Genomic DNA, 11667 nt, shown 5'->3' with positions numbered 1-11667 from the left:
GGATGAGACCTCCTCAAGCTCTAATAATGCTGCTGCATTCAAACTAACAAAAATGTGTTAAATATCTGTGTGTAATTTGACATGATTCAAAAGATTGTTTGGTGTGAGAGATGGAACTTAATATGGAATGTAATCAGGAAGAAAAAACCTGCAGCGATCATAACTAAATGTAAATTGAAATGCGAAAAAATGCTAACCAATCAAGGCTATTACAAACTACATGTACCTACATTTTTAAGAATGTCAAGATAAAGTATCCAATCTAAAGCATTGACTGTTGTACATGTACTTTATCAATGAATACATAATGTGATGTTAGGAAGAGGGAGAAAGATAGTATTCTGTTATGGGTACATTCAATATGTTTTCTGTTCCCCTTCTCTGTGGACTATCGATCTGCCCAATCCAGGATGAACTTTGCATGAATGTGTTTCATGAATTAAATCATTATCCAATTAACTGCTTATTATATGAACTAGCTTGCTGACAAGTTGCCATTTGATCACTGATGATCGACAATAAAGACCTGCTTCATTCATGTTGGGATTGACCATTGACTTGGTTTGAATATTTATCTTTGTTTAGCTCACCAACATGAGACCATCCATGTTGAATTTTTGCATTATGTTGACATATACAATTCATATTGGTTTTCCAAGCTGGTGGAAGCAAAATAGCCCTGTAACAGCAAAGCTTCCCCACAATATTTTACAGTAGGTATGAGGTTCTTTTCTGCATATGTATCCTTCTTTCTCGGCCAAAGTGCTCTATTTGACCATAGCGCCTGTTCCAATCCAAGTGCCAATGCCGTTTAGCAAACTCCAGGCATTTACATTTGTTGGTTGCTCTCAATGAAAGTGTCTTTCTGGCAACCGCTACAAAGAGCCTATTGGCAAAGGAGATGGTGTCAAATTGTAGATTTGGAAACTTGGTGACCTGAAGATGTGACCAAGTTCTGTAATTCTCCAGCTGTGGCCCTTGGACATTTCTTTGCCTCCAGAACCATCTTCCTCACTGTGCGTGGGGAAAAGATACACATGCATTCAAAATCAGGCAAGATTACCACTGTTCCAGTACCCATTACCTGATTTATGAAGGTCAATAACCATTTGTGAGTTCTTTGCTTTTTCCTATGCGTGTTACTTCATTTTTCTACCCCAGTAAACAGGAAGCCATGGAAGACCAAAACGCATTCCTTAAGATAAGAATAATTTAAACAAGTAGAATGTTAATGCAGATTTTATTTTGTTTGTTTATATTTATAATAATCTTTAGGGGTGCCAATAATTTTACCCCTATTTCTTTGAGAGAGAAATAGCATTACTTGTTAAACAAAATCAATTTTTCTGAACAATTGCTCAGTAGGTCAGTATTTGTATTATTTATTTTATGCAGTCTTTTTTACTCATCTTTGTCAAGGGTGACGTTCATTTTGGACCTGATTGTACATCGATATTCCATGATTTTGATTTGATTGCACAAGATTAAATTAAAAGCGTGGACAGTGTGCCCCAATGCCCTTCCTTGCTTTCATGCCTCACTTCTCTTTCGGGGCAAAGTGAGTTGGCACATTAGTCTCCTCAGTTACCCATTTCCAAACGATTAAAGATTAAAATAGCAAACCCAGAGACACTTGTACAAAGTCTACAGTACAGAACAAATGTATTACAGATTTATACAACGGGTGGGTCTAATCCTGAATGCTGATTGGTTAAAAGTCTATTCCACAAGTTACCACCAGCTAAATCTATGACGTTAAATTCCTATTTTTACTCTGTTCCATCTGACTGCGCAATCCACTGTCTCATCATTCCAGCCAGGTATTTATAAACTTGATCTCCACTATAAAAAGCATCTAGACATTATCTCACATTTCTTTTAGACTAACGTTTAGTTTTCAATGGGAGATTTGTATAAACCTTGCTGTGTATCTCTCTGACATTTGCAACATTGTTTCAATATTCAAACTCGATGTCCAACTGTCCCATAGTAATGAATGTGTAGGAGCATAGTTATTATGGATATATACAAAGAAATGTCAATTGAAAAAAGGTCATACGAAATTAAGTGCAGCTAGTTTGCAGTCTTTCCAGCTTCAGTTCAAAGTTATTGACTGGGTCGCGTCTATAGTTACAGAACAAAAAGAACGAACGACTGGGTCACGTCTATAGTTACAGAACAAAAAGACTGAACGACTGGGTCACGTCTATAGTTACAGAACAAAAAGACTGAACGACTGGGTCACGTCTATAGTTACAGAACAAAAAGACTGAACGACTGGGTCACGTCTATAGTTACAGAACAAAAAGACTGAACGACTGGGTCACGTCTATAGTTACAGAACAAAAAGACTGAACGACTGGGTCACGTCTATAGTTACAGAACAAAAAGACTGAACGACTGGGTCACGTCTATAGTTACAGAACAAAAAGACTGAACGACTGGGTCACGTCTATAGTTACAGAACAAAAAAAAAGACTGAACGACTGGGTCACGTCTATAGTTACAGAACAAAAAGACTGAACGACTGGGTCACGTCTATAGTTACAGAACAAAAAGACTGAACGACTGGGTCACGTCTATAGTTACAGAACAAAAAGACTGAACGACTGGGTCACGTCTATAGTTACAGAACAAAAAGACTGAACGACTGGGTCACGTCTATAGTTACAGAACAAAAAGACTGAACGACTGGGTCACGTCTATAGTTACAGAACAAAAAAAAGACTGAACGACTGGGTCACGTCTATAGTTACAGAACAAAAAGACTGAACGACTGGGTCACGTCTATAGTTACAGAACAAAAAAAAAGAACAAAAGACGAACGACTGGGTCACGTCTATAGTTACAGAACAAAAAGACTGAACGACTGGGTCACGTCTATAGTTACAGAACAAAAAGACTGAACGACTGGGTCACGTCTATAGTTACAGAACAAAAAGACTGAACGACTGGGTCACGTCTATAGTTACAGAACAAAAAGACTGAACGACTGGGTCACGTCTATAGTTACAGAACAAAAAGAACGAACGACTGGGTCACGTCTATAGTTACAGAACAAAAAGACTGAACGACTGGGTCACGTCTATAGTTACAGAACAAAAAGACTGAACGACTGGGTCACGTCTATAGATACAGAACAAAAAAAAAGAACGTCTATAGTTACAGAACAAAAAGAACGACTGGGTCACGTCTATAGTTACAGAACAAAAAGACTGAACGACTGGGTCACGTCTATAGTTACAGAACAAAAAGACTGAACGACTGGGTCACGTCTATAGTTACAGAACAAAAGACTGAACGACTGGGTCACGTCTATAGTTACAGAACAAAAAGACTGAACGACTGGGTCTGGGTCACGTCTATAGTTACAGAACAAAAAGACTGAACGACTGGGTCACGTCTATAGTTACAGAACAAAAAGACTGAACGACTGGGTCACGTCTATAGTTACAGAACAAAAAGACTGAACGACTGGGTCACGTCTATAGTTACAGAACAAAAAGAACAAAAAGACGAACGACTGGGTCACGTCTATAGTTACAGAACAAAAAAAAGACTACAGAACGACTGGGTCACGTCTATAGTTACAGAACAAAAAGACTGAACGACTGGGTCACGTCTATAGTTACAGAACAAAAAGACTGAACGACTGGGTCACGTCTATAGTTACAGAACAAAAAGAACACGTCTATAGTTACAGAACAAAAAGAACGACTGGGTCACGTCTATAGTTACAGAACAAAAAGACTGAACGACTGGGTCACGTCTATAGTTACAGAACAAAAAGAACTATAGTTACAGAACGACTGGGTCACGTCTATAGTTACAGAACAAAAAGACTGAACGACTGGGTCACGTCTATAGTTACAGAACAAAAAACTGAACGACTGGGTCACGTCTATAGTTACAGAACAAAAAGACTGAACGACTGGGTCACGTCTATAGTTACAGAACAAAAAGACTGAACGACTGGGTCGCGTCTATAGTTACAGAACAAAAAGACTGAACGACTGGGTCACGTCTATAGTTACAGAACAAAAAGACTGAACGACTGGGTTCACGTCTATAGTTACAGAACAAAAAGACTGAACGACTGGGTCACGTCTATAGTTACAGAACAAAAAGAACTATAGTTACAGAACGACTGGGTCACGTCTATAGTTACAGAACAAAAAAAGACTATAGTTACAGAACAAAAAGAACGACTGGGTCACGTCTATAGTTACAGAACAAAAAGACTGAACGACTGGGTCACGTCTATAGTTACAGAACAAAAAGACGAACGACTGGGTCACGTCTATAGTTACAGAACAAAAAGACTGAACGACTGGGTCACGTCTATAGTTACAGAACAGAAAAAAGACTGAACGACTGGGTCACGTCTATAGTTACAGAACAAAAAGACTGAACGACTGGGTCACGTCTATAGTTACAGAACAAAAAGACTGAACGACTGGGTCACGTCTATAGTTACAGAACAAAAAGAACTGAACGACTGGGTCACGTCTATAGTTACAGAACAAAAAGTCACGTCTATAGTTACAGAACAAAAAGACTGGGTCACGTCTATAGTTACAGAACAAAAAGACTGAACGACTGGGTCACGTCTATAGTTACAGAACAAAAAGACTGAACGACTGGGTCACGTCTATAGTTACAGAAGTTACAGAAAAAAGACTGAACGACTGGGTCACGTCTATAGTTACAGAACAAAAAGACTGAACGACTGGGTCACGTCTATAGTTACAGAACAAAAAGACTGAACGACTGGGTCACGTCTATAGTTACAGAACAAAAAAGAACTGGGTCACGTCTATAGTTACAGAACTGGACTGGGTCTATAGTTACAGAACAAAAAGACTATAGTTACAGAACAGAAAAAGACTGAACGACTGGGTCACGTCTATAGTTACAGAACAAAAAGACTGAACGACTGGGTCACGTCTATAGTTACAGAACAAAAACTGAACGACTGGGAACGACTGGAACAAAAAGTCGACTGGGTCTATAGTTACAGAACAAAAAGACTGAACGACTGGGTCACGTCTATAGTTACAGAACAAAAAGACTGAACGACTGGGTCACGTCTATAGTTACAGAACAAAAGACTGAACGACTGGGTACGTCTATAGTTACAGAACAAAAAGACTGAACGACTGGGTCACGTCTATAGTTACAGAACAAAAAGACTGAACGACTGGGTCACGTCTATAGTTACAGAACAAAAAGAACGAACGACTGGGTCACGTCTATAGTTACAGAACAAAAAAAGACTGGGTCACTATAGTTACAGAACAAAAAGACTGGGTCACGTCTATAGTTACAGAACAAAAAAAAAGAACTATAGTTACAGAACAAAAAGACTGGGTCACGTCTATAGTTACAGAACAAAAAGACTGAACGACTGGGTCACGTCTATAGTTACAGAACAAAAAGACTAGTTACAGAACAAAAAGACTGAACGACTGGGTCACGTTCTATAGTTACAGAACAGAAAAAAGACTGAACGACTGGGTCACGTCTATAGTTACAGAACAAAAAGACTGAACGACTGGGTCACGTCTATAGTTACAGAACAAAAAGACTGAACGACTGGGTCACGTCTATAGTTACAGAACAAAAAAAAGACTGAACGACTGGGTCACGTCTATAGTTACAGAACAAAAAGACTGAACGACTGGGTCACGTCTATAGTTACAGAACAAAAAAAAGACTGGGTCACTATAGTTGAACGACTGGGTCACGTCTATAGTTACAGAACAAAAAGAACAAAAAGACTGAACGACTGGGTCACGTCTATAGTTACAGAACAAAAAGACTGAACGACTGGGTCACGTCTATAGTTACAGAACAGAAAAAAGAACGAACGACTGGGTCACGTCTATAGTTACAGAACAAAAAGACTATAGTTGAACGACTGGGTCACGTCTATAGTTACAGAACAAAAAAAAAGACTGAACGACTGGGTCACGTCTATAGTTACAGAACAAAAAAGACTGAACGACTGGGTCACGTCTATAGTTACAGAACAAAAGAACAAAAGACTGAACGACTGGGTCACGTCTATAGTTACAGAACAAAAAAAAAGTCACTATAGTTGAACGACTGGGTCACGTCTATACAGAACAAAAAGAACGAGCGTTCTATAGTTACAGAACAAAAAGACTGAACGACTGGGTCACGTCTATAGTTACAGAACAAAAAGAACGAACGACTGGGTCACGTCTATAGTTACAGAACAAAAAAAGAACGAACGACTGGGTCACGTCTATAGTTACAGAACAAAAAGAACGAACGACTGGGTCACGTCTATAGTTACAGAACAAAAAGAACAGAACGACTATAGTTACAGAACTGGGTCACGTCTATAGTTACAGAACAAAAAGAAAACTGGGACTATAGTTACAGAACAAAAGAAAAACTGGGTCGCGTCTATAGTTACAGAACAAAAGACTGGGTCACGTCTATAGTTACAGAACAAAAAGACTGAACGACTGGGTCACGTCTATAGTTACAGAACAAAAAGAACGAACGACTGGGTCACGTCCATAGATACAGAACAAAAAGAACGAGCGACAGGATCGCGTCTCTAGCAACCCTAGACTTGTGTATGGACTATATCTTGTGGAAGGAGTTGGTTGGTCACATATGTAATATTTAAGTGGTAATGTCCTTGAAGCCGGGGGTTTGTTGGATATATTGGCACAATTTGCTGGCCCTCGATGAACACTTGTACCAATTTATCCAACAAACACCGGCTTCTCGGGCATTACCAGTTAAATATTACATATGTGACCGACCGGCTCGATTCGGTCTTATGTAGCAAAATTTGAAATAGTTTTTTTTACATTGGCTAAAAGTAGACATTCAGAGCTAGAATATTGTATATATGGGATAGTAATTCTGCTTTCAAAGTTGATAAACTTGTAACCACATTTTTGAGAAAATGGCCCTTGAATAATTTAGTGAACCGACTGAGCTCTTCTTTGTCTTACACCATCCTTCACACCCTCTTAAGCCTTAGCCCTACCCATCTCTTTAAGGATTCACATGTGAGGCCATATACTAAACAGCCAAAGATTTCAAGACTGTTTTTTTAAACTAGGCAAGTCAGTTAAGAACAAATTCTTATTTACAATGACAGCCTAGGAACAGTGGGTTAACTGCCTTGTTCAGGGGCAAAACAACAGATTTTTTACTTTGTCAGCTCGGGGATTCAATCTAGAAACCTTTCAGTTACTGGCCCAACGCTCTAACCACTAGGCTACCTGCTGCCCCGTTTATACTACGGCTATCGACAGTTGTCGCAGTGACATCATGAACATTCTATTGTCGTCCGACATCAAACTTATCATTGTCATTATGAAAAAGTATAATCACAAAAACTACAGGCTGCATGACATCAGCAGCCTGGTGGTCCAAAATAGCATAACTAGTGTATTTTAACACCAATAAACCCATCTGGAAATTAATTTAATATAATGTCAATCTAACAAACCAGGTAACTAAAAGCCAGGTAACTTTCTAAACAATGTTTCGGTTCTTTTCTAGCTTGTTAGCTAGCTAATGTTAAGTTAGCTGGCTAGCCAGTTCAAATAATGACCATATCATATAGCTGGCAATGTCTTCACTTTAGTTAATTTGTCTTCATTATTACAGAAAAATAAACTCACAACAAGATCATTGTTTACAAGTTAATGGTGAGCCAATTACAGAATATAGCTTATGTTTGTGAGTGTGACAAAATAAAAGCAGAGCATTCTAGCAGAGAACTTTTGAACTTGGACACTGTCTCGTTGGCCTAACGTTATGTCCTAATTTGACTTTGGTGCAGGTCATGTTCTTCACATTACCGTCTCTGGTAAACACATACTATATCAAATAAAATCTAAGTTTATCTGTCACATGCACAGGATACAGAAGGTGCAGTGAAATGGTTACTTACATAGTGGAGTCTTTTGTTTAGACATGTAGCTAGCTAGCTAAACAATGAACCATAATCCCAACTCATAACATTGCTACCCAGCACAAATCTGCAGGTAGCTAACCAGCCAGGTTCAATGTTAGCTAGCTAGCTTACATTAGCCTATAACTAGCAACGCAAATGGCTCTGAGATACAAATAATATCACTACACAGATCATACGCTTAACGTTAGCTAGCTAGCTGACTACGCTTTAACTTGAAATGAAAATGACTTTCTGACTAACTTCGAAACGTACAATATCTGAAAATGTAGCTAGCTAGACTATCTTACCCATATACATGGAAGGATGCTTCTCCCTCTCTGTCACAGATGCCATAGTTGCCCTTAGTTTGAAGACATTTTCAGATATTATACGTTTTGAATTTAGTAATCCGTAGACAGGTGTTTTATACAACAGCCTTCTGTGTCTTCCCTTTTTGACTCCCTCTGCATATTTGCAATCAAACGGCAGAATTTTCTCCATCTCCTTAGCTATCATACTCTAATTCCACTGGGCATTCCACTGATTTCAAAACTCGGTCCTCCAGAAAGTGGAGAACAACACTTTTGCAGTTCTACTAAGTTATATCTTTCAAAAAATTCCGCGTTAGAAAGGATTACCTACACATACTAACCAGCTCATATTATTGACAGAGGCATGCTATATCACTGACCAATCCAAACTCATCTCTCAGCATGTCCAGCCCATCCATTATCTCAGCCAGTCATTGCTAGCAGGAAGGTTCCTGACTTTTTCCGTGACTAAACCAACTCGTAATTTAACAATTCTATTTGTATTTGCAGATGGCACACACGTTTGTTATTAAGGCACATGAAAGTTCACGTTCTAGAAGGCATTTCTGACAAAAAAAAACACATTTTGATACAAATATTTTTAAAATACGTTCAAATGCCTCTCCTGTGAAGTAGTGACGTACGACATTTGCCTACTTTCCTGAAACAAGTCACATATATGTCAACTTGTTGTTCTGTCATACAAACTGGTTGTCTTGAGTGGTTCTATAATAAGACTTGGGTCCGGATTCTATCAAATCTTGCTTAGGAATGTTTACTGTATGTACAGTACATGGCAGTGGGTAGATTCTTTGGGGTGGGGGGGTGCAGGTTTTTTTTTGTTTTTTTCTTAGGGGGTGCTGCAGCACCCTCAGCACCCCTACTCCCGGAGGCTACGTGTATGTAGTATTACTGCCTACACAACTAGCCTACATCTGCAGAAATACACAGCTGCCTTGAAAACCGTTGTGCTGCTTTGTTGCCATGTGTGTCTTCAGCTCTGTTCTAAGGAAACATGATTATTATTATTTGTTGTTGTTATTGTTGTTGGACAAAGGAGAATGTAAAACACCAGGAAATCTGCTCAAGGTGATTTTAATTTAAAAAATCTGAGAAACATGTGTGATCTTATCCAAATGTAATAAAAGTTTGAAATTATTATGTTTTTGTGAAATACTAATTATGTTTGTGCTACTTGCAGTACATTTGCAGTCTACAAATGATTTATAATTATGTTGTGAAAACAATTCGGCCAGCTGCTGAATGTAGTTTGGGCCCCCTGCCCTAAGAGGTACTAATGAAGAGCTTAGGGCTGTAACCATGGTGTTCAAGTGGCCATCAACTTCTTTTTTTATCTATTTTGGAACTGCTGTCCAAGCAATAAATCCAATCCTTGGCAGTGCTTCAGATGATTAATAAAATAGCTAGTTCTAAAGTAATGCACACATCCATCCAAACATTTTATTTGAAGTACAGGAGAGTGTGCAGCTGTTTCATTTAGAACTCAAGAATACAGGACCCTTTTACTCTTCTAAAGACAAGTTCTCTTTTGAAGACAAACATGTAATTTGTGTGTGTCCTTGGCTGTGGAACATAAGCAGCATTGATCCAATCCCATAGTCCATGAGCATGTCAAGCGAAATTCACTGAATAAAGCAAACAGTAAACTACTGTTGACCAAATAATGAGGTCAGACTTGTAAAGGAGTGAGGATACAACTCAAGGAATCTCGGACAGTTCTTCCAGGTTCAACCTCTTTAATGATGCATCAACTGAAGGATTCAAATGAACACCATACCAAGAGTTTTACATCTTATACTGTATTATTTCAAATCAAATTTTATTTGTCACATACACATGGTTAGCAGATGTTAATGCGAGTGTAGCGAAATGCTTCAACGTACATTAACATGTACTCTACATTCTCATTGTTTAGCACAGAACCACATACATTCTCAATGGTCAATATGGAAACCACAGTTCAGTTAGACGATTACTTCAGTGTCTGTAGGTCTTGACGTGCATACAATTTTTTTAATTGTCAAACATATACAATGGAAACGAAAACAGCCTTGATAAATTGGCCCATAGCTTCCTGAGAAGAGCAGAGTTAACATACACACAGTGCTTGAGATCAAACATACTTTTATCTGATGCGTACTACAGATTCATATTTGTGTGTTAATATATTTGTGTAAATTGAATATACACTGAGAGTGAAACGATGATCCCTTATCGATGTCACTTGTTAAATAAACTTCAATCAGTGTAGATGAAGCAGGGGAGACAGGTTAAAGAAGGATTTTTAAGCCTTGGGACAAGAGACATGGATTGTGTATGTGTGCCATTCAGACGGTGAAGGGGCAAGACAAAAGATTTAAGTGCCTTTGAACTGGGTACGGTAGTAAGTGCCAATCGCACCAGTTTGTGTCAAGAACGACAACACTGCTGGGTTTTTCACGCTCACAGTTCCTTGTGTGTATCAAGAATGGTCCACAAAACCAAAGGACATCTAGCCAACTTGACACAACTGTGGGAAGCACTGGAGTCAACATGGACCAGCATCCCTATGGAACGCTTTCAACACCTTGTAGAGTCCATGCCCCGACGAACTCAATGCAAGTCAATATTGCAACTAAATATTAGGAAGGTGTTCTTAATGTTTTGTAAACTCTGTGTATATTTAATTATTTGAATTGAGGATATACAGTACATCTATATATATCTGCATGCTCACACCCTTTAAATCATCCTAGTACCGGCCTCTAAAATCATTGACATATGGCATCAGTAATTGTCTTAAAATAAATACATTTGTATTATTTTGAAAGAATATCTGTCAACTAGAAAAGGACATTAACTGAAGTAAATGTGGTGTGCTTGCTAGTCTTGGAGTATGTATGGTTGTGAAATAGTATTAGTAGTGGTATTAGTCGTAGTAACGGCAGCAGTAACGGTAGAAGTAGTAATGGTAGTAATAGGGTTTTCATAGGCTTTGTATTAGTATTGTGACCTATTTTGGGGTGGTTTCTAGTCTTGGAGTTATTATAGTGGGTTATAGTGGGCTAGTATAGTAAGCTATAGTAAGTACTATATGATCATAAGCCATATAATGGGTTTTTAAGCTCTCAACATTTTTCAAGCTTTGTGGCAGTGATTTGAGTTTAGAATTTTGAAGTCTGCATTCCGCAATGAAAATTAATTCTAGTTTAGAAATTATGAATGGTAGCAAAAAAGTGTGTTTAAGCCATCTAAGTTGAGTCAGTCCTAATTCATTTGCATGCAAAGAGGCACCAGATAGTCTGGTAACAATGCCAACATGGTGGACGCATAAGAAATACATTTGAATACAATGTGAATACGTGACAAACCTTTATCAGATCATGATTGGATCATGTTGATCAG

The sequence above is a fragment of the Oncorhynchus tshawytscha genome, linkage group LG16 (assembly GCF_018296145.1).
Source record: "Oncorhynchus tshawytscha isolate Ot180627B linkage group LG16, Otsh_v2.0, whole genome shotgun sequence".
In the NCBI taxonomy this organism is placed as follows: Eukaryota; Metazoa; Chordata; class Actinopteri; order Salmoniformes; family Salmonidae; genus Oncorhynchus; species Oncorhynchus tshawytscha.
The sequence above is the reverse complement of the archived record's forward strand: the minus strand, read 5'-3'. Positions refer to the sequence as shown.